Below are 19,552 nucleotides of genomic sequence, written 5' to 3'. Positions count from 1 at the left end.
ATGGTATTATTCTGCTGGTATCTTGGCCATAAATCCCCCAGATAAAATTGATCATTCACTTCATGCTTGTTTGTGGGATATTGCTGCATGCAAATTGGCTGCCACATTCACCTAAAAATCATAATACACAAGCACTACAGTTTACAGTAAATCCTGTAAGTGAAGTGTTTTGAGATTCCTTCCTGACGTAGTAGGCGCTATTGCAAAATAATAATAATAATGTAATAATAGATATAGCATTAGATATAGTGTTTTATCACGTTGGAAGGATGTCTGAAAGTGCTTCACAAGATTTTTTGTGAAATGGGGTCACTGTATATTTGTAGGCAAACGAGGCAGCACAGTTACACACAGCAATGGCTGCCACATTTCGCCCATAAAATATACAATCCATTCATTTTTCAGTAAATTCTGTGAAGCGCTTTGAGGCCTATCAATGACATGATAAGGCGCAACATCAAATGCAAAGATTATTATTATTATAAAGTTAATACCCACATACAATTCTACTTAAGGTTATAGTTAGATTAACTCTTGTTCTATAAATTATCTATCCAACTCTAAATCATGTTGAGGCATCATAATATCTCTTTAACAAGGTATAATCTTCCAAGTTTCATTTGATTCATTTGAATTCCTCCACTGCCTTGCACAATTAACTCTGAAATCTACCCTGCTCTCCCATTCTTTTCGCTAAAATAGGCCTACTCCATGTCCCTTTCTGTCCCACTGTTTACACCTTTATCAGGGATTAGGAGCACAGATTCTTTAGAATAATTGTGTCTGTGCTGGCTCTTTTAAAAGAGCTATTCAAATCAATTCCACTCTCCCACTCTCCTCATATCCCTGCAAACTTGTCCTCACCAAATAATTATCCACTTCTCTCTTAAAAGTTGTTATTGAATCGGCTTCCACCACCTTTAGTGGACTCAGCTCCTCTTAACCCTGCAAGCCAAAGCCCTAATAGGTTTGGTATTCCTAGCTGTACAAGCAGCAGAAAGCTTGCCAGACAATGCTGTCAACAGTAAGCTATGCAGTTCTACCTTGTCAAACCAGCAATATCCAACACACACTCTGAGGTCCTCAAGCCTGGCTCTTGTAAACTGAGCCAAAAACTCTCCAGAACTTGGTAATCATGATTTGTCAATCCAGGGAGAGATTTTGCATTCAATTATAGATACAGGGAAATTTCTATGTGTAGGTGGCAAACATTTATCAAACTCTCAAGCAGGCTGATGGTTTTTTTATGTGTCAGACCTACGCTTGACCAATCTTTCCCCCTCCCCGGCTTTCAGCCACTACACATCGTCCCAAATCCCTTCATTCTCATTCTCTGCTTTCAAAATTCTTCTTCTAAAAAAGCTCTCTTAAACCAAGCTTTTCTCAACTTATCTCTTCAACAGGGCCTTCTTCTTACCACACTTTGCACTTACTCAGATTTTAATCCACCCTGTCTCTGTAAAGTGCTTTGAGATATTTTCTCCTCTTGTAAAAGGCACTTTGAAGTGCAACATGTTGTTGATTTATTCCGGTGAAGCAGGGAAGAAGATGGACTGCCTGAAAAAGTTGGGCGTAATTCATCTTGATGCTCTGTTTTCCCAGTGAATGCCTCTGATTACAAAATCTTTTTCTTAGCATGTCTACTGCAGTCATCATCAGGATGTCAATTGTACTGCCTTTCATGTGTAGAGGTGGCTGAATCACAACATCACTGGCTGTCAAAGACATCTTTTTATGCCAAGGACTGGATTCAGGTTGAGTTCTGTTTCCATGGCCACAAAAAAAAAGCTGAATGCCATTTCCAAGCTTTGTTGTTCTGTCGATCTGTCATTTTTTGTACTCTACCTTGAAATGGGTTCCAAAAATATTTTGACTTTTGGCACAAGGCCGTTTTACCTCATTCCTTGCGACAACCACTACAGAGAGTCTTTGAGAATGATAATATATGTCTTAAAAACACCAACCAGGTTGTTTCATGCGATGTGTGGGTGTTTAATTGGAAGAGTATAAAACATCACAGCTCTATGACAGTAGATTTGTTTTCCTTAGATTCAAGTGAACCATATTATAACAGCCTTCAACAAAGCAATAGCTTGCTTATAACCTATGTCCACTGTAGACTCACCCTAAATGACAGCCTGGCTTCTGTTGCTGATGAGCTAGTTCCTGCATTAAAATAGCTGCCTTTTCGTTATTGGGTCATCACTGATGTCACATCCTGTGCATTGTGCAGGAAGTTTCCAAAAGTGTTACTTTCCATACATAATGAGCATGTGCGCGGTGCATAGAAAATGATGTCAGTGACAACCTGATGACATGCAAGTTGGATGCTTTTTCCTAACTTACTTACAATGTGGCGATGAGATATTGAATCTAACCGACTGTTTCATGTTAAAAGTCCTGAATAACATTTCCATGTGCAATATTTAACTACAGTACAGAAATCATTGCATTCTCTGGACTATTTGCTCATTCCAGTCTTCACTAAGCCCAATATAATCCCAGAAATACCCTCAAGCAGATACTGATTATTTGATGGAGTTAAATCATGGAACCAAATGTTTTTAATTTCTTCCATTTCACAATAAATCCATAGAAAAAAAATCAGCCTAGATTTACTCGATTTATGCAGCATTTCAAAAAGCCCCAAAATTGTTGAATTTAGTCTTTAATTTTGAAGCCATTTTTTTGGAAAGTTTAAGAATTGGAAAAAAAATAGCTTGAAAGTTAAGACTGAATTCAAGAATTTGCCGAATTCTGGGTGCTCTGAAGTGCTACATAAATAGAGTAAATCTACTTATCAGGACTCTGAGTTCATAGTCTAGGTTGACATTCCAATGCAATAGCAATAAGAATTACAACGAAAAAGCAACAGGCAGATTGTCATCGCTTCCTCCTCCTCCTCCTCCTCAAATGAATGTTATTCTATTACATGTGAAGCAACTACAACAACACTTTACAATGATGTAAGAAATAGCTTTTTATTTGAAGAATTGCCAATTGAGTCAGGTGGAGTCAAATAGTACAATCCTGTAGCCTTGCATGCGAGAGACCTGGGTTTGATTCCCAGCAGAGTTAAACCTTGGGCAAGTTTCCTTACTCCACACGCCTGATGATAATCCCTCAAGAAAAAAAAAACAAGAATAACTTGGTCACTCAATCCACAACTGTTTGTGGGACACTGCTGTGTGCAATTGGTTGCCACGTTTTGCCCACAAATATGCAATCAATTCACTTTACAGTATATTTTGTGAAGCGCTTTGAGATGTCTAGAAGACGTGAAAAGGGCTACATCAAATGCAAGGATTATATGTTTATATATATATCAACTCTTTCTATTATTTCCCAAGGAATTAAATCCCAGGGTCATACTGCAGATTGCTTTTCCAGTGGCACTGATGATACGTATACTACAGAAGCTCAGAACATCAATATTACGGTTCAAATCTAGTATCTCCTGAAACATTTAGTTCATTTTCTAGCTTTTCACCAGGATTGCATTGGCACTGGACTGGTCAGGCTTTTGGGGTGTGCAACAGGAGGTCAGGCTTAAACCCAGGGATTTAGTCATTAGTACAAGTAAAATAGTCAATTCCAATAAATATCTCTTGAATTTCCATGTGTAGGTGGGATGCATGGAACTCTCAGTTTGGTGTGATAATTTTAAACATGGTGATGGGTTTCTGAATTTTTCAAACACCCGGCTGATCAAGAATTCCTTTTTCATTCATGAGAACAGGGAGCTGAGTTTTGTATGTAAAATGGCTCTGTGCTTTCACAGCCACCAGGGCAGGCACAGTGCAAATAGAAACTGAGCATGGTAAGATCCGGTATAAAACTTTAGACTGACTCCTGGCCAGCCCCCTTTGATCCAACTCTGGCTCCTGCTTAAATTCAACTCAGGATCCAACTTATCTTGAGGGTTTTTTAAAAAAAATTGCTGGGTAAGTCAGAGATTCAGGCTAGTGTATGTTATCAACGTTGAACACAGCAATCCCCTCTCATCTTAAATCTCATGTTTTATGATGCTTTTTCATCCTCCTCCACCTATGTTCCATCACTGCAGTACACGTATATGCTTCTCTCCATAGGGCTCATTAGCCTGCAGGTCTAGTTTAATCTTATGTCAGCATTCAACAGCGGTAGTGATGAAGATGCCAGTTGCAGGTGGCAATGGAGATTTACAGCGGAATAAAAATCCATATATTACCAAAAAAAGTACTGGAAAGTTGAGAACAGATTACGGCAAGTAATCCAATTCATGCATTCATAGAATAATAAACTGCTCAGTCTCTGGTCTCACACTTCTAATTTCATCTAAAACCTTCCCTCCCAAACTTCCACCCCATTGTCCACATACCTCTCGAATCCAATACCCAGCTCAGGTGCAAATCCTCGACTATTTTGGGACCTTCTCTCAACGTGAAAGGGTTATATAAATGCAATTTATTGTTACTTGATCTAATTAGTGCCTCAGAATCCTGCGCTATCCTTGCAGTGCATACTCTTAGCCTGATCACAATTTAGCATCATCCATTTAACAACACCTTGTATTATAAAATGACAGAATGTAAAATGGACAACTGACAACTAGTGACTGGGGGTGGGGGGGGGGGCGGGGTGAAGCAGTGGGAAGATTAGTATTCTGAATGATCATCTGTTCAGCTTTAGCTCCAGTAGTACCCAAAGCACATTCTGGAGTCTCCAAGCTTGATGTAGGGAAATTTCCATGTGTTGGTTAAACTCTCAGTCAGGTTTGGATACCCTTAAGTATGGTGATGGGCTTTGTCAAGTATTGGACATCTGACTGGATTGTTATTTGGTGGTCTGTGTAATGTGAATTTTTTTTATAAGGTAATTGACATCACCACACATCAAAGCTTTTCTCAGCTTTGAAGACAAATGTCTTAAAATATGGTAGTTTTTATTTTATGCAGAATTTGAAATGCATAATCAGGAGATTGGTTTACCGATTTTAGATTATCAGAATTAAGCATTTCAATGTGATTTTAAGGATCCGTTAAAACTCAATTGAACAAAGGTGATCTACATGCAACAACAACAACAACGAGATTACATTTGTATAGTGCCTTTCACGTCGGGGGGACATCCTAAGGAACTGATAATGTAAATTATAAAACCCAATATAAGCCACGCGAATTAACAAATTCATAATGATTATCCAATGGAGCTCTACTCAGTTAGACCACTGAGGGGACACTGCAGGCATCAACATTGGTTGGTCAACAAATACTATGATCTGTTTTACACTGATCACTAAAAATAGCAAATGTTTTGTGATAGCTTTATTATTCAATCTCCATTTTGGTGATTAAAGGAATAATAATAAAATGCAACCCTATTATAACTCACTTTACTATAACATCAATTTGTTTTAATCCAGTTAGACTGTGGTTTCCAGTAACTGGATATCTGAACTCTATCTCCTGCGCCAGCTTGTGCGCAAAAATGGCCGACTTCTGGATCATAAGATTGTCATAAGCCACAGCTTTTCCTGCACAAAACAGGAAGTGGTGCAGATTTGGCCTCATGACCCGGGAGTTAACTGTTTTAGCTCCTGAACTATAAACTGGATAAACTGGAAGGTGAAGGCTGGATTATATTGCACATCATTAATGTTATTAGATTTGGTAACCCAAAGGATTTCTGCCCCTGGTATACATGTGCTTCTCTCATATAATAAATCAAGCTATTACTACTTGTCAAACAAGAGTTGCTAGAGGCCCAAACAATGAAACTGCTAAGAAACATATATGTTTTTCGATATTATAAATACCAACTCAGCAGGAATATGTGTAAGCACACAACACACCTGTGAGTTCAGATCTGTGTCGTGTTTCTTCACTGACCAAGAGGAATGAATCATCAATAAAATCTTTCAGTGGGAATCCTCAGACAATAACTTAAAGAGTTGTGAATTTGAGATGAGTTCTTGTGAAGGACATAAGCGGCTGCCCAAGCACTAGAGCCAGTAATGAGGATGATCCCTAGTTTTAGAGGAATGAATTATGATCAATAATTAGAAGACCTGGGGCTCTTCAATCTTAAAAGAAAGCTTCTCAGAAAAGACCTCATACAGGAGTATAACATTTTAAATGGGATTGAAACCATAAACCCAGACTAATACTTTAGGATCCACCAAGTGTATATTCTAATTCATCATTATAGCACACAAACGTTAGATATTAGATAACATTGTTTAAATACTTTTTGTATGGTGGAATGGATAACATAGATGTAAGATGTAAGTAAATTATTTAACTTGTACTGAAAGAATTAGAAAGGCCTAAGGATCATATTTTTTTTACCCACATCTTATTTCCATCCACTAGTGAGAGCAGAAAAACTAGATTGGGAATTAATTTTATTTCCAACCGAACTTCACCGTCAATGCTGACAGTAGTTGCCTAGTTCCGGTGCTCAGACCCAAGGGCTATATCAAATGCAAGAATTATTATTATTACAAATCTATTGGCTCATCTTTACTGTTGCTGATAAGTGAATGCTCAAATTATTAATAATAATCCTTGCATTTGATATAGCACCGTATCACTTCATCAAACCATTGCCAAGTGCTTCATAGAGTTTACTGTGAAGTATAATGCCTGTGTATTTACACAGATTTGACCCATTAATTTCTTACTCCAAGGCAAGAGTGCTACCAACTAAGCCCAGCTGACACCTGGTACTGGCTGTATGGCCATTGCCAGTACAACCACAACTTGCATTTGCAGTGCACCCTTTACATGGGTATCAGAGCTCTCTGGGATGCTGCCCTGTGTGTAATTGCAAGTTGTTGTTGTTGTTGTTGTTGTCATATGGTCTCAGTGTCTTAGTAATTGTGAATGGAAAAAATTGAATTGCAATTTCAGAAACAAAAGTTACAGAATGGGTAAAATTAAATAGAATTAATTAAGTAAACAGACAGAATTGTCACTCTGGTCCAGTTGACTTTTCTTTCTGAGTTTGGTGTCAGGGCTGAGCATGCTGGGCAGAGCAGAGTTGGAGTTTTCGTCTGCTCTGACAATGATACATCTGCTCTGGAAGAGCTTGAAGCTAAGTATCTGTGCCAAATGCAGAAAGTGTACAATTGTTAAGCATGGATATCCCTCAGCTCAAATGAAGACAAACATTCCCAACAAAAGACCTTGTGTTATTATGGAGGAGATGTATTCACTTATTATAATTCTAATCTGGGGAGGGGAAGGATTAGGATTTAGTAACCAAGTAATAACTTTTTATTTTGTTTTAGACATGGATCTGAAGGAAGGATGTGTAGCAGCACAATACCAGGAAACCAAGACATCAGCACTTCCAGATGTGCTGAGTTTTCTCAGAATTTGAATTAGCAATACTACACTGCCCAGTGTAGAAACCTCAGAATGGGAATAGTTTGCATATCCCTGATGGTGAATAATTAATAAATCTCAGCAGCCCTGACCAATCTCAGTTTCATTTTGAATGAAATACTACTGTAATATCCTTGTACGTTGAGGTAAAATTGTTTCGTAATTTGTTTCTAACTACCGTACATTTTATGGAGTCAACAACACTTTCCAGTCATTTTTGCAGCACTGAGTGACTGAAGTCTGCTGTTTAATTGCAACAATAAAGTCAACCATTAAGGATGATCATTTGGAGTTTCATTCACAAGAGATTTTGAATATCCAAATTTGCTTATAAAGCAGAATGGACTGGCGGCACAATGAGGGTAACAAGCTTCCTTAGACTACTTGTAATATCAGCACAGTCCTTTTTCTCACTCACCATCACTTACACCAAACAATCATGTCTATATAGAATTTTGAATTAAAATCACTGCATTGTCTGAAGATTGCAGGCTGGATACAATAAACCCCCATTATAACAACATATGTGGCTGAGGTCCATAAAATGCCAACCAGTGCTATAAAAGTGTGCAATTACTGAAATCCCTTCCCCAACGGCTCAGTGTATGCACAGAAAGCTGACCAGCTTTCACAGGATTCACTATGAAGTGTAGTAACTGTGTATTTTGTAGTTGAACATTTACGAACATTGAAGGTGACCCAGTAGTAAAAAATGTTTTCATTGCATTCTGTGCTACATACTATACTACATTAATGTTAAAGCAACTACATATTTTGCTCTTGCGCATGCTTTAATAAGTCCTCCTGGGTTAATTAATGACTCTATACAAGCTAAGGCATTCAGATGTTATGGCCCTTACATACCATCATGATATTCTGCACTGCACACAGGGAAGACAATTAATTCTTTGTATCAGTTTAATGTGCACGCACGCAATGTTTTGGCAGGGAATCACTCACCAGCCGATCGATTGCAACCGTGTTTTGCCCACAAATATACGGTCAATTCACTTTACAGTCTATTCTGTGAAGCGCTTTGAGACATCGAGAAGACATGAAAAGCACTATATCAGATGCAAGGATTATTATTATTATTATTATTAACTGACCTGAAATTCACCTGGGTCAACATTTACAGTATTTCCCTAGCATTTCAGATTGTAAAGAATTTAGCATATTTTTAAATAGCCTTACTTTTTAAGCTGGTTTTCTAAAGCTTCCTTTAACAACTGCAGTAAACTTTGAAGTTAAGACAGAATTTAAGAATTTGCCAAATTCTTAATACTTTGAAATGCTAGGAAAATTGTGCATACCTAACCACACCTCACCCTCCCTGCCCTCCATCCACCCCGATCCCAACACCCCAGCTCGGATACAAATCCCTGACCGTCGAGCACCTTGGGATGCCCTCCCGATGTGAAAGGGCTATACAAATGTAATTTGTTCTTGTTGTCTAGACCATGGTAAATGTCTTGCCCCCTGGTCACAAGGCAGAAATCTGCTGTTTTCTGCCATAACTCAATTCCCTTGACTTCCTGATTCATTCTGGGCAGAGTCATGATTGGAAAGCTAATTGATGTACACAAGCCACCAGCTCTGATTTATGTAAAAATCAGAAATGTAAGGCATACTCTGCTCTCACATACTTCCTTATGCTGCTCCCAATGCTTTACATGTCCGGAAAACAGGAGTCCCTGCTGGGTTTGAGTTATATAGGTTGCGATTTACAAATGATTGAAAACTGCAAAATGAGAAGCAACTTAACAACAACAACTACAAAATTACATTTGTATGGCGCCTTTCATGTCAGGAGGATGTCCTAAGGCACTGGACAGACAGAGTTTCGGTCCCAAGGTGGGGTTGGGATCGGGGAGGGTGGAGGGCAGGGAGGAAAGCAGGGTGGTCGAACGCACAGGAGGGCCTTGAGGTGGATCTTGAAGGTGGCGAGGAAGGGGGCGAGGCAGAGGGACTGCGGGATGGAGGTCCAGAGGGTGGGGGCAGAGTGGCAGAAGGCCCTCCTGCCAATAGTGGCGCGAGTGAGGCTGGGGGCATGAAGCAGGCCGGAGCCCGCTGAGCGAAGGGAGTGAGCAGGATGGTAGGGGTTTAGGAGGTCGCAGAGATAGGGGGAAGCGAGACCATGGAGGCTTTGAAGGTGATGACCTGGATCTTGAACTGTATCCTCTGTGTGATGGGAAGCCAGTGGAGTCAGGTGAGGATGGGGGTGATAGGGTCACGGAGCTTGGTGGGGAGCAAGACATGGGCTGCAGAGTTCTGGATGATCTGCAGCCTGTGGAGGGAGGAGTTGAGGAGGCTGACAAGCAGTGAGTTTGCATCATCAAGCCTCGATGTAATGAAGGCATGTATGAGGGTTTCGTCGACCTGCAGTGTGAGACAGTGGTGGAGCCGGGTGACATTGCGAAGGTGGGGGAAGGCAGAGCAGATCGTGGCACAGATATGGGGTAGAAAGGATAGTTGAGGGTTAAACAAGAGCCCAAGGTTCCGGACTGGCTTAGCACGGTGGGGTGTGCAACCATGGATGGTGATGCTGTCAGTGCATGAGATGAGGAGGCTCTGACGGAAGCCAATCAGGAGAGCCTCGGTCTTGTTGCAGTTCAACTGAGGAAAGTTAGCTCTCATCCACGACTTGATGTCTGACAGATATTCTGTCAGAACAGCAGTGGTCCTGGAGTCAAGGGTGGAGTCAGAGAGGTACAGTTGGGTGCCATCCGCATACATGTGGAAGTTGACCACTTAAGGCTAGAGTGTAAGCTTCATCTGTAAATTCTCAAGCTTGTGAAATGCTGCAGTGTGTTTGAAATACTATCTATTATGGAGTTTAATTTTTTTGTAAATATCTTTGTAGTGTTTGATGCTTTACTTTACAGCAAAATGAAATTGGTCAGTCACTCCATTGCTGATTTTGGGACATTGCTGTGTTCCAATTAGCTGCCGTGTTTGCCCTCAAATGCACAGTCACTACACTTCACAGTAAAATTCTGTGAAGCTCTTAAAGATATCTCAACGATGTGATAAAGTATTACATCAAATGCAAGGATTATTATGTATTATGACAATGTATTTTGCTTGAAAATGACACTGCTAACCAACCCCTGGCTCAATACTAGTAGTGTACAGAGGGCTCTATACTACAGATGCTGAAATAGTTATTCAAGTTTATGAAGCGTGACCGCTGAACAGCACTTCCCCAGGCACTGCTGGTAAAGGTATTTGTTGTACCCATGTTGTAGACTGGTAAGTAGTATTATAGATTATTTTCACTGATGGCTGAGTCAGCAACAGGGATGTTACACCTTTAATATAGTCCACAGATAAATTGGTCATGTGAAAATAAAAAAAAATAAGGTGCTTGGTTTGCAAGGAGAGGATTAGTTGAAAGCTGAATAAAATCCTCCAATAAGAACCTTATGTGAAAGGCATGATATGAAATCAATGATGATTATTATTATTATTATTATCATCATCATTAGATGCTATCCTTCAGATGAAATGTTAAACCAAGGTCCCATTGACCTGTTCAGGAGGACTTTTAAAAAAAAATGGCATTTTCAAAAAAGAGTTTCACCTAGTTTCCTGGCTGACAATCCCCCCAAATAAAATTGGTCACTTCATTCATGGATGTTTGTGGGACATTGCTGTGCACAATTTGCTCCTGTGTTAGCCTATAAATACACAGTCAATATACTTTACAGTATATCCTGTGAAGCACATTGAGATGGTTCCCTAACATGAACAATGTTATATCAAGCGTAAGGATTATTATGTTTTTAGATTTTGAATCAGTCTCTCCTCAGTGCCCTGGGCCGTCTTGGATCATGTTTGTGCTATAGCACAAACTTCCTCGAATCTAAAATCGAGGGGATACATACATGGAGTTGAGGGTCAGCCTGTTCACAGCCACCCCCATATCATCTCTCCCTCATGACCCACCCCCCACCCATCGTCCCCCATACTCCTTCGACCCTATCTCTCCCTCCTCCCTCACCAAGACTGTCCGCAAACTCAAACCCACCACATGCTCCCTCGATCCCATCTCCACCTCTCTCCTCATCTCCCAGCTCCATCTTCTGGCACCCCTCCTGTCCGACGTCATCAACCTCTCCCAGTCCACCGGTTTCATTCCCACCCCCCTAAAAACAGCTGTCATCACCCCCATCCTGAAAAAACCTTCCCTGGATCCATCCCTCCTCTCCAGCTACCACCCCATCTCTAACCTCCCATTCCTCTCCAAGGTCCTGGAACGAGTCATCGTGTCCCAGCTCCGTTCCTTCCTCACTCTTTGAAGCCCTCCAATCCAGCTTCCGAGCTGCCCACAGCACGGAAACAGCCCGGGTCAAAGTCACTAATGACATCTGTAATCAGGGCTCCCTCTGCCTCCTTGTCCTCCTCGACCTCTCTGCTGCCTTTGACACTGTCGACCACTCCATCCTCATACACCGCCTCTCCGCTTTACTCAATCTTCACGGATCTGCCCTTGTCTGGTTCGATTCCTATCTCTCTCACCGTCTCCACTTCATCGTCTCTAACGGTTTCTCCTCCAGCCCCCGCGTTGTCACATCTTGCCTCCCCCAGGGCTCTGTACTTGGCCCTCTCCTCTTTAATATCTACATGCTCCCTCTTGGTGACATCATCCTCAAACATGTATGCGGATGACACCCTATCTTTCTGCCTCCACCCTCAACTCCAGGACCACTGCTCTCCTGACAGACTGTCTGTTGGACATCAAGTCCTGGATGAGGGCAAATCTCCTATAGTTGAATGTGAACAAGACTGAGGCCCTCCTGATTGGCTCACAACAGCGCCTCAGCACCTCAGCTCTGGCAGCATCAACCTCCATGGTTACACACTACAACTCACCAAGACAGTCAGGAACCTAGGGGTCTTGTTCGACCCTCAACTGTCTTTTCTCCCCCACATTCAAGCCATGACCCACTCTGCCTTCCCCCACCTCCGTAACACCGCCCAACTCCGCCACTATCTCACCCCTCAGGCCACTGAAACTCTTGTTCATGCCTTCATCACATCCAGGCTCGACTATGCAAATGCCCTGCTTGTCGGCCTTCCCAACTCCCCCCTCCACAGGCTGCAGATAATCCAGAACTCTGCAGCCCGCGTCCTCTCCCGCACCAAACTCCGTGACCCCGTCTCTCCCACTCTCGCCTGACTGCATTGGCTCCCTATCTTCAGAGGAGCCAGTTCAAGATCCTGGTCCTCCCATACAAAGCCCTCCATGGCCTCGCCCCAACCTACCTCTGCGACCTGCTAACCCCATACCAACCTACCTGTTCCCTCCGCTCAACCAGCTCTGGTCTGCTCCACATCCCCTGACCCACCCGCCCCACCATTGGCAGGAGAGCCTTCATCCACTCTGCCCCCAGTCACTCCGCCTCGCCCCCTCCTTAGCCTGCTTTAAGTCCCGTTTCAAGACCCTTCTCTTCAACCATGCCATCGGCTAACTCCCTTCCCCTCCCCTCCCTTACCCCCCCAACCCCAGCTCGGGTCTCAAATGCTGCATTCTGTCCAGCGCCTTGGGACGTCCTCTTGACGTGAAAGGAGCCATACAAGTGTAATCTTGTTGTTGTTGTTGCCGTAGCAGAAAGCTGCCTGCCTCGCTTTCTTTAACGCTCTTTGCTGGTTGATATGAATGAGCTGTGCAGAAGAGACCTGGACACATCTCTTGTTCTCTGATTTTTTTTCGATCATTCCTTCTCATGGCGAGGCAAGTGTCCTTTCCTCCTCATCTGCCTAGAGTAGTGCAGTTGAGAACATAAACAGCAGAGACTGGGTATACAAGCTGCAGTGTGTCACAACTCTCCATCAAGCAGCCATTGGTCTGACCACCTGCGTCACAGCACAGCAGCTTTAACAAGAAATGTTAGAGGTTTGTTTCTAACAGAACAAACTCTACAACAAAAAATGAGATAATACAGCATCAATTAAATGAACAACAACTGGGTGGTGGAATGGGGGTTAAGCAGGTGGGATAGGTAGGGAGGTGCGAAGGCATGAAGGGATTTCAAAATAAGTGAGAGGATCTTGAAATCAATTTTTGTTCGGTGATTGGGAGCCAGTGGAGCAAGAATGTGATAAACTATCCTAATCCTCAGTGGCATAAATAGACCCTATAATAATGCTGCATTATTCCAGTATGTAAAATATTCTTTGCATTGCGACAGATGCTGTGAAGTAAACACATAGTGCGTTGATGAAAATAACTCCATTAGTTTTGTTGTTATTTATGTCAACAGCTTTTAAATAATAATAATATTAATCCTTGTATTTGATATAGCGCCTTATCATGTCTTCGAGATGTCTCAAAGTGCTTCACAGCATATACCTCAGTTTCAACTCACGGGTGAGTGAGTCCTTGGTGAGTGCTTCAACTCACCAAACTCCGTGACCCCATCTCCCCCACTCTTGCCCGATTCCATTGGCTCCCTATCCTTCAGAGGATCCAGTTCAAATCCTGGTCCTTATGTACAAAGCCCTCCATGGCCTCGCCCCACCCTACCTCTGAGACCTCCTAACACCCTACCAGCCCGCCCGCTCCCTCCGCTCAGCCGGATCCGGCCTGCTCTACGTCCCCCGACCCACCCGCCCCACCATTGTTGGGAGAGCCTTCAGCCACTCTGCCCCCAACCTCTGGAATACCATCCCCCAACCACTCTGCCCCTACTTAGCCTCCTTCAAGTCCCACCTCAAAACCCTCCTCTTTGACTATGCCATTGTTCACCCCCCTTCCCTTCCTCTCCGTTCTCCCCCCTGACCCCAGCTCAGGTCTGAAATGCTGTACACTGTCCAGCGCCTTGGGACGTCCCCCCGATGTGAAAGGCGCAATACAAGTGTAATTTTGTTGTATACTGTTAAGTGAATTGACTGTATATTTTGTGGGCGAAACGCGTCAGCCAATTTTTTAAATCTTTAAACATCTTAAATATTTAAATATTCAAATACTTAAATATTTACATCTTTCATTCTTGAGTTAGAATGCATAAATTCAAAGAGCAGAACTCGCTGGGAAATGCTCCTGTTCAGGAGCACCGTTAGCATTCCTTTTGCAGTTATCTGGTTGTGAGCAGAACATATTCCACATGTTTCTGCTCTCCATTCATCACATCTAGGCTCGACTACGCCAACTCTCTGCTTGTCGGCCCTCCCAATTCTTCACTCCACAAGCTGGCAGATCATCCAGAACTCTTCAGCTCATGTCTTCTCCTGCACAAGGCTCTGTGACCCCATCACCTCTACCCTCGCCTGGTTCTATTGACTCCCCGTCCCCCAGAGGATAGAGTTCAAAATCCTCATCTTCGCCTTCAAGGCCCTCCACAGCCTTGCCCTTCTTACCTCTGCGATCTGCTGACCCATATCAACCTATCCTCTCCCTCTGCTCAGCAGGCTCTGGCCTGCTCCACATCTTTGGGACATCTTACCGATGTGAAAGGAGCTATACAAATGTAATTTTGTATTGTATTCTGCTGGGTTGGTACCAGTGGACACTTATTCAAGCACAAGAACATTATTACTGTATGCCATTGGGCTCGCTCAAAAAAGGTTCACTTGACACACGTCACATGGAGAGTATGCAGGCAGAGTTGAGCAGACATTTCCTAAGCCTGACTGTGACCAACAACATGATTTGTACAGAGCAAGGCTGCAGGCCCAAGTACCTCATATGCAAAAGTATCTATTGCAACTCTTTTGGTATATGAAAAATGGTACAAGGAAGAAATGGACTCATTATCCTTAGAGGAAGTATGGTGGTTTCTAAAACCCTAATTTTGTTTTTAAAAAAATGGATACAATACTGATCAATGTATACATGTTCAAACCCTTTAGGAAAATTTGAAGGGAAAGTTTGCGGTGTTTCATAACTCTCACTGTGGTTAATTATTGAGCACTAGGTGGCAGTCCAACACTCCCAACAAATAGTTTCTCTCGTCTCTGTTCATTTTTGGGCATTTTGGGGCAGAGAGAGCACGGATTTCACCCCTCTTTCACAGATCAATTGGAAAAATAAATATTTACTAAAACAAAAACTAAGGTCATTCTCGAGCCTACAACGTGCAGTACCATTCAACATCATTTCTAAACAAAAATACCAGACTTTGGATCCGAAAAGGAAGAAACTACTTACAGGGAGCGTTGTGCTGTCATCTAGTGGTCAATCATTAACAGGTATAGTCCTGAAATACAGAAAACTTTTACGCAAAGTCAGTCTGGGTCAAAATTGAGCTTACACTTTATGCTGACACTTCAGTGTATTGCTGGGGTGTGCTGCATTGTTGGAGGTGACGTCCTTTGAATGAGATGTGAAATAAGGTTCATTCTGCCTGTTATTTTGGACATTAAAGATCCTATGGAACTATTCATACAGAAAAGGCAATTTCTCCTGATGGCCTGGCCAACATTGCCCCAGATACGTTGATCATTCATTTCATGGCTGTTTGTAGGGCCTGCTGTGGGCAAATTGGCTGCTGTGTTTTTCAATGAATTTGTAGTGAACACACAGTGACTTGCCAGAAATCACCTGTGAAATGCTTTGAGACATTTTGACATTATAGACGTTGTATCAAATGCACAGATTATTAATATAGAACACCATTGCAAATAGTACGAATGGCTGAATGGTCCTCTTCTATGCTGTCATTGTATTTGCCTATTTGTACCTAAGTTGCCCTATTCCCAGCATTTGCTACCCTGTGCAGGTCCAGAGTGCCATACTAGAGATGACACCTTTAAACGGTCAGCGGATGGTGTCCCTTGGGAGGGACACCATCCCAGAGGCCTGGTTCAGTAACTGGCTAGAATGCTGGCACTTTTAGCTGATCAATAAAACATCACCAGCCTTCCCAATGCAAATAAAAATCCTGTTTCAACACATCATTCAAACATTAACACTTAACAACAACAAGATTACATTAGTATAGCTCCTTTCACGCCGGGAGGACGTCCCAAGGCGCTGGACAGAGTACAGCCTTTCAGACAACAATTTCAGACAAAAAAAATACACCCTCCCCCCCCAACCCCCACCCCCACCCCTCACCCCACACTCATATAGACATAACAATGCACTACACTGCAGCAGAGTCATATGCAGTAACGTATGAGCGCAGTTGATGTGGTCACTGGCTATAAAGCTGAAAATACCCCCATTCATACCGTGAGAGCACATATCATTTAACAAACAATTGGTTGTGGCATTATAGATATGAGCTTGGTAAGCATTCCCTTTGCTGGATTTCTGCGCTCTTGTTTACTTATCTCTATAATTTCTTGGCTCTGCTTCATCCTACTAAAGCTATGACACCAAGAACAAATGATAAATATCTGCAATAAGTATTTTAAGGTCCTGTAGATAAACGTCGTCATGGAAGCATTTACACCACATTAGTGAATAGAAAGCAAAGACAGGACTTGTATTTCCTGAATAAGATTGTGCTGTGATCCATTTTCGAAATGACCCCTGTCCTACCAAGAGAAAACGACTCAGAAACTAGAGATAAGAATACCTTCAGCTTACAAACCAGTGCACAATGGTACTGCTATTAAACAGTCCAGGGCTGTAATTGTAGAAGGTGGGCTTCATATTCAGTGGTGGCAGGTTTAAAGCCAAACTATTTAGGAGATGTGCGACAGCTTTTACCAATGATCTCCTTGGCCTCTGAGTGTATTACAGAGCTGGAATTTCTTGGGTACAGAATTTTGAATAAAAGAGTTACCAACAAAGTCATAGTCCAGTGTAGATGGTGCAGGGATAAGTCAATTGGAAATCCGTGACTTGCCAATCAGTAACCATTTTTTTTGCAGAGTTAATTTCATTATATATTAAAGTTATTGCGGTTGCCAATAGTTTGTGTTGTGTTGTGTTTTGCTGTCTAATGCACACGCATGAAAGGAGCTCACCGTCACTCTTGCATCAGAGCTGTGGATGTCCACACTGTTCTCCTGGCTGAAGCTTTTCCTTGCTACAGAGCCTTTTCAACAGTGCCAAGGAGCATGGCTCTGCCCCAGCTTCCAGAGTAACTCTGATTTCTCTGACCTAGACAGTGAGGAGAAGCAAAAGGAAAATGCAAGTGAGAAACTGGCGGAGGAGAGGCAGAAACCAGAAAAACTGAGATTAGCCACAAAAAGACAAGTGCAGTTATAAGGAAATGGGATTGCTGTTAATTCTATTTGTATGCAAACCATTGAGGAGCGCAAATTGTAATTTACCACTGCTTGTTGCTCTAAGACGCTGTCTAGCATGAAATACATAATAATAATAATTAATAATAATAATCCTTGCATTTGATATTGCGCCACATCACTGAGACACCTCAAAGCGCTTCACAGAATATACTGTAAAGTGAATTGACAGTATATTTTGTGGGCGAAATGCGGCACAGTAGTATCCCACAGAGTCATGAATTGAGTGACCAAATATTTTATTTATTTATTTATTTATTTATTTGAAGGGATTATTGTCCCAGAAAGCAATCTACCATTCAAATAACAGCCGGGTTCCTACTTACTGCTAGGTAAACAGATGAAAAGTAAGTTTGATAATAAGTTTAATAGTTTAATTAACAGTATGTTCATGATGATGTTGAGTGTGATGTGCAGCCCAGAAAGCAACAACATATGATTGTTAACACACTCCATAGGGCCTACAATTTAAAAACAAAAATCTACAGCATCAGAGCAGTAATGGGGGATGAGCAAGCCCTGTGGGAGGGGTTGCTGCCATTTATTGGCTGGTTCGTGTTTCACACTCTGTTCAGTGGGAATCATGTGATATTTACCATAAATATTATTATGTGTGGTGATAATTAAAGCCGGCATTAATTTAATGTCTTGGCAACAGCACCCATTTTCACACACAAAACCCTAAAGGGAAATATGTCAAAGCACCCACCATCCAGTAATAGTTAAGTATTTTGCATTTGAAGTCAGAGAACTTCTGAGACCAGCTCCGAGCACAGCTATGAACTGTTGCCATGGTGACGAGATATGCAAACACTGAGAAGGGCAAGCATCAATCCAAGTTGTATTGCAATATATTTTTGCAATAGAGATATTCCTGGAAATATCACACGTTCGGCTGTCATGTCAAAATCTCAGTATGAAGATCCCATGGTTATGACTCACATCTATTATAAATAAAAGCCTACAGCAGGTCAACAATTCTGCCATTCTTATATTTCACAAATGACACAATTTGCAATGCAATAGAATACTAGACAGAGCAAACTGGGCTTGTATTTAAGTGACTTGCCCCTAATCCCTCCCCTCTTTTAGATCACAACTGAAGACCTTTCTCTTTGACTGTGCTTATTGTCACTTCCTCCTCCCCATCCCCCCATCCCTGCTCGGCGACAGGCTCCAAAACTGTTAACTGCTCCAAGACGCTTCCACTCATGAAGGACGCTATATAAACGTAAGTTGTTGTTTCAGTAGGAGACTTTTCTTTGGTAAATACAATATTTTTATAGGAGATAAAACGATGCTTAAAATACATGATTTTTCAAAAGGAGTGAGTGGAGGAAATCTGTCTTTCTCATTGAATTCATTAGAGTTTTGAACATTAGCAAAACACATTGCACAGTCCAGGTGAGGTAAGTTTAGAAAGATTGTCTAAGGTCCTACAATATAATTTAATATTTAATAACTACATAAAGATATTTGTTTTGTTAATTCTACACCATAACCTTGCTTATTTCTAAAAAAAAGTTACTTTTCCACAGTTGATCTTCTGAGGACGGTCAAAATTCATATTCTCTGATCAAATATAGAGAATTTACCAATCGCCCCAGGAGTCTTGAGACTAACCCACTCAGTGTATCTCTATAGGGAGTGCAAAATGTTTTTCCTATGAAAATACTGGACACCCACACTCCAGGACTTCATCTAAATAGGCATGCTCCAGTGTGCTAATAGAGGCAACATATTAGATGAAAGGGAAAGGAGTAAAAAGGAGTAAAAAGATGTCATCTTCTCCTCACCCGGTACCCACACATGAGCATTTACCAAAAGTTGTCACTGATAGTAATAACAGACAAGAACCCACATGGATTTCCCCTTTCCCTTGTCCAGCCAGGAGATTTGAGACTACTGAAGCAAGCTTGCAAAATAATAATAATAATCCCTGCATTTGATATAGCGCTTTTCACGTCTTCTATCTTTTC

The 19,552-nt window shown here is 41.8% G+C and overlaps 1 protein-coding gene across 1 annotated transcript in view; it reads right to left on the bottom strand.

Annotated features, from left to right (window-relative positions):
* LOC103177712 (leucine-rich repeat and immunoglobulin-like domain-containing nogo receptor-interacting protein 2) overlaps window positions 1–17,328 on the bottom strand; it is a 46,868-nt gene extending 29,540 nt beyond the window's left edge. The window contains exon 1 of the mRNA XM_007892018.2: window positions 17,292–17,328. The gene's annotated coding sequence lies outside the window, so the exon portion shown is untranslated. The remainder of the gene's footprint in view (window positions 1–17,291) is intronic.
* Window positions 17,329–19,552: the final 2,224 nt, after the last annotated feature.

Source organism: Callorhinchus milii, unplaced genomic scaffold (genome assembly GCF_018977255.1).
Source record: "Callorhinchus milii isolate IMCB2004 unplaced genomic scaffold, IMCB_Cmil_1.0 Scaffold1, whole genome shotgun sequence".
Taxonomy (NCBI): domain Eukaryota; kingdom Metazoa; phylum Chordata; class Chondrichthyes; order Chimaeriformes; family Callorhinchidae; genus Callorhinchus; species Callorhinchus milii.
The sequence above is the reverse complement of the archived record's forward strand: the minus strand, read 5'-3'. Positions and strand labels throughout refer to the sequence as shown.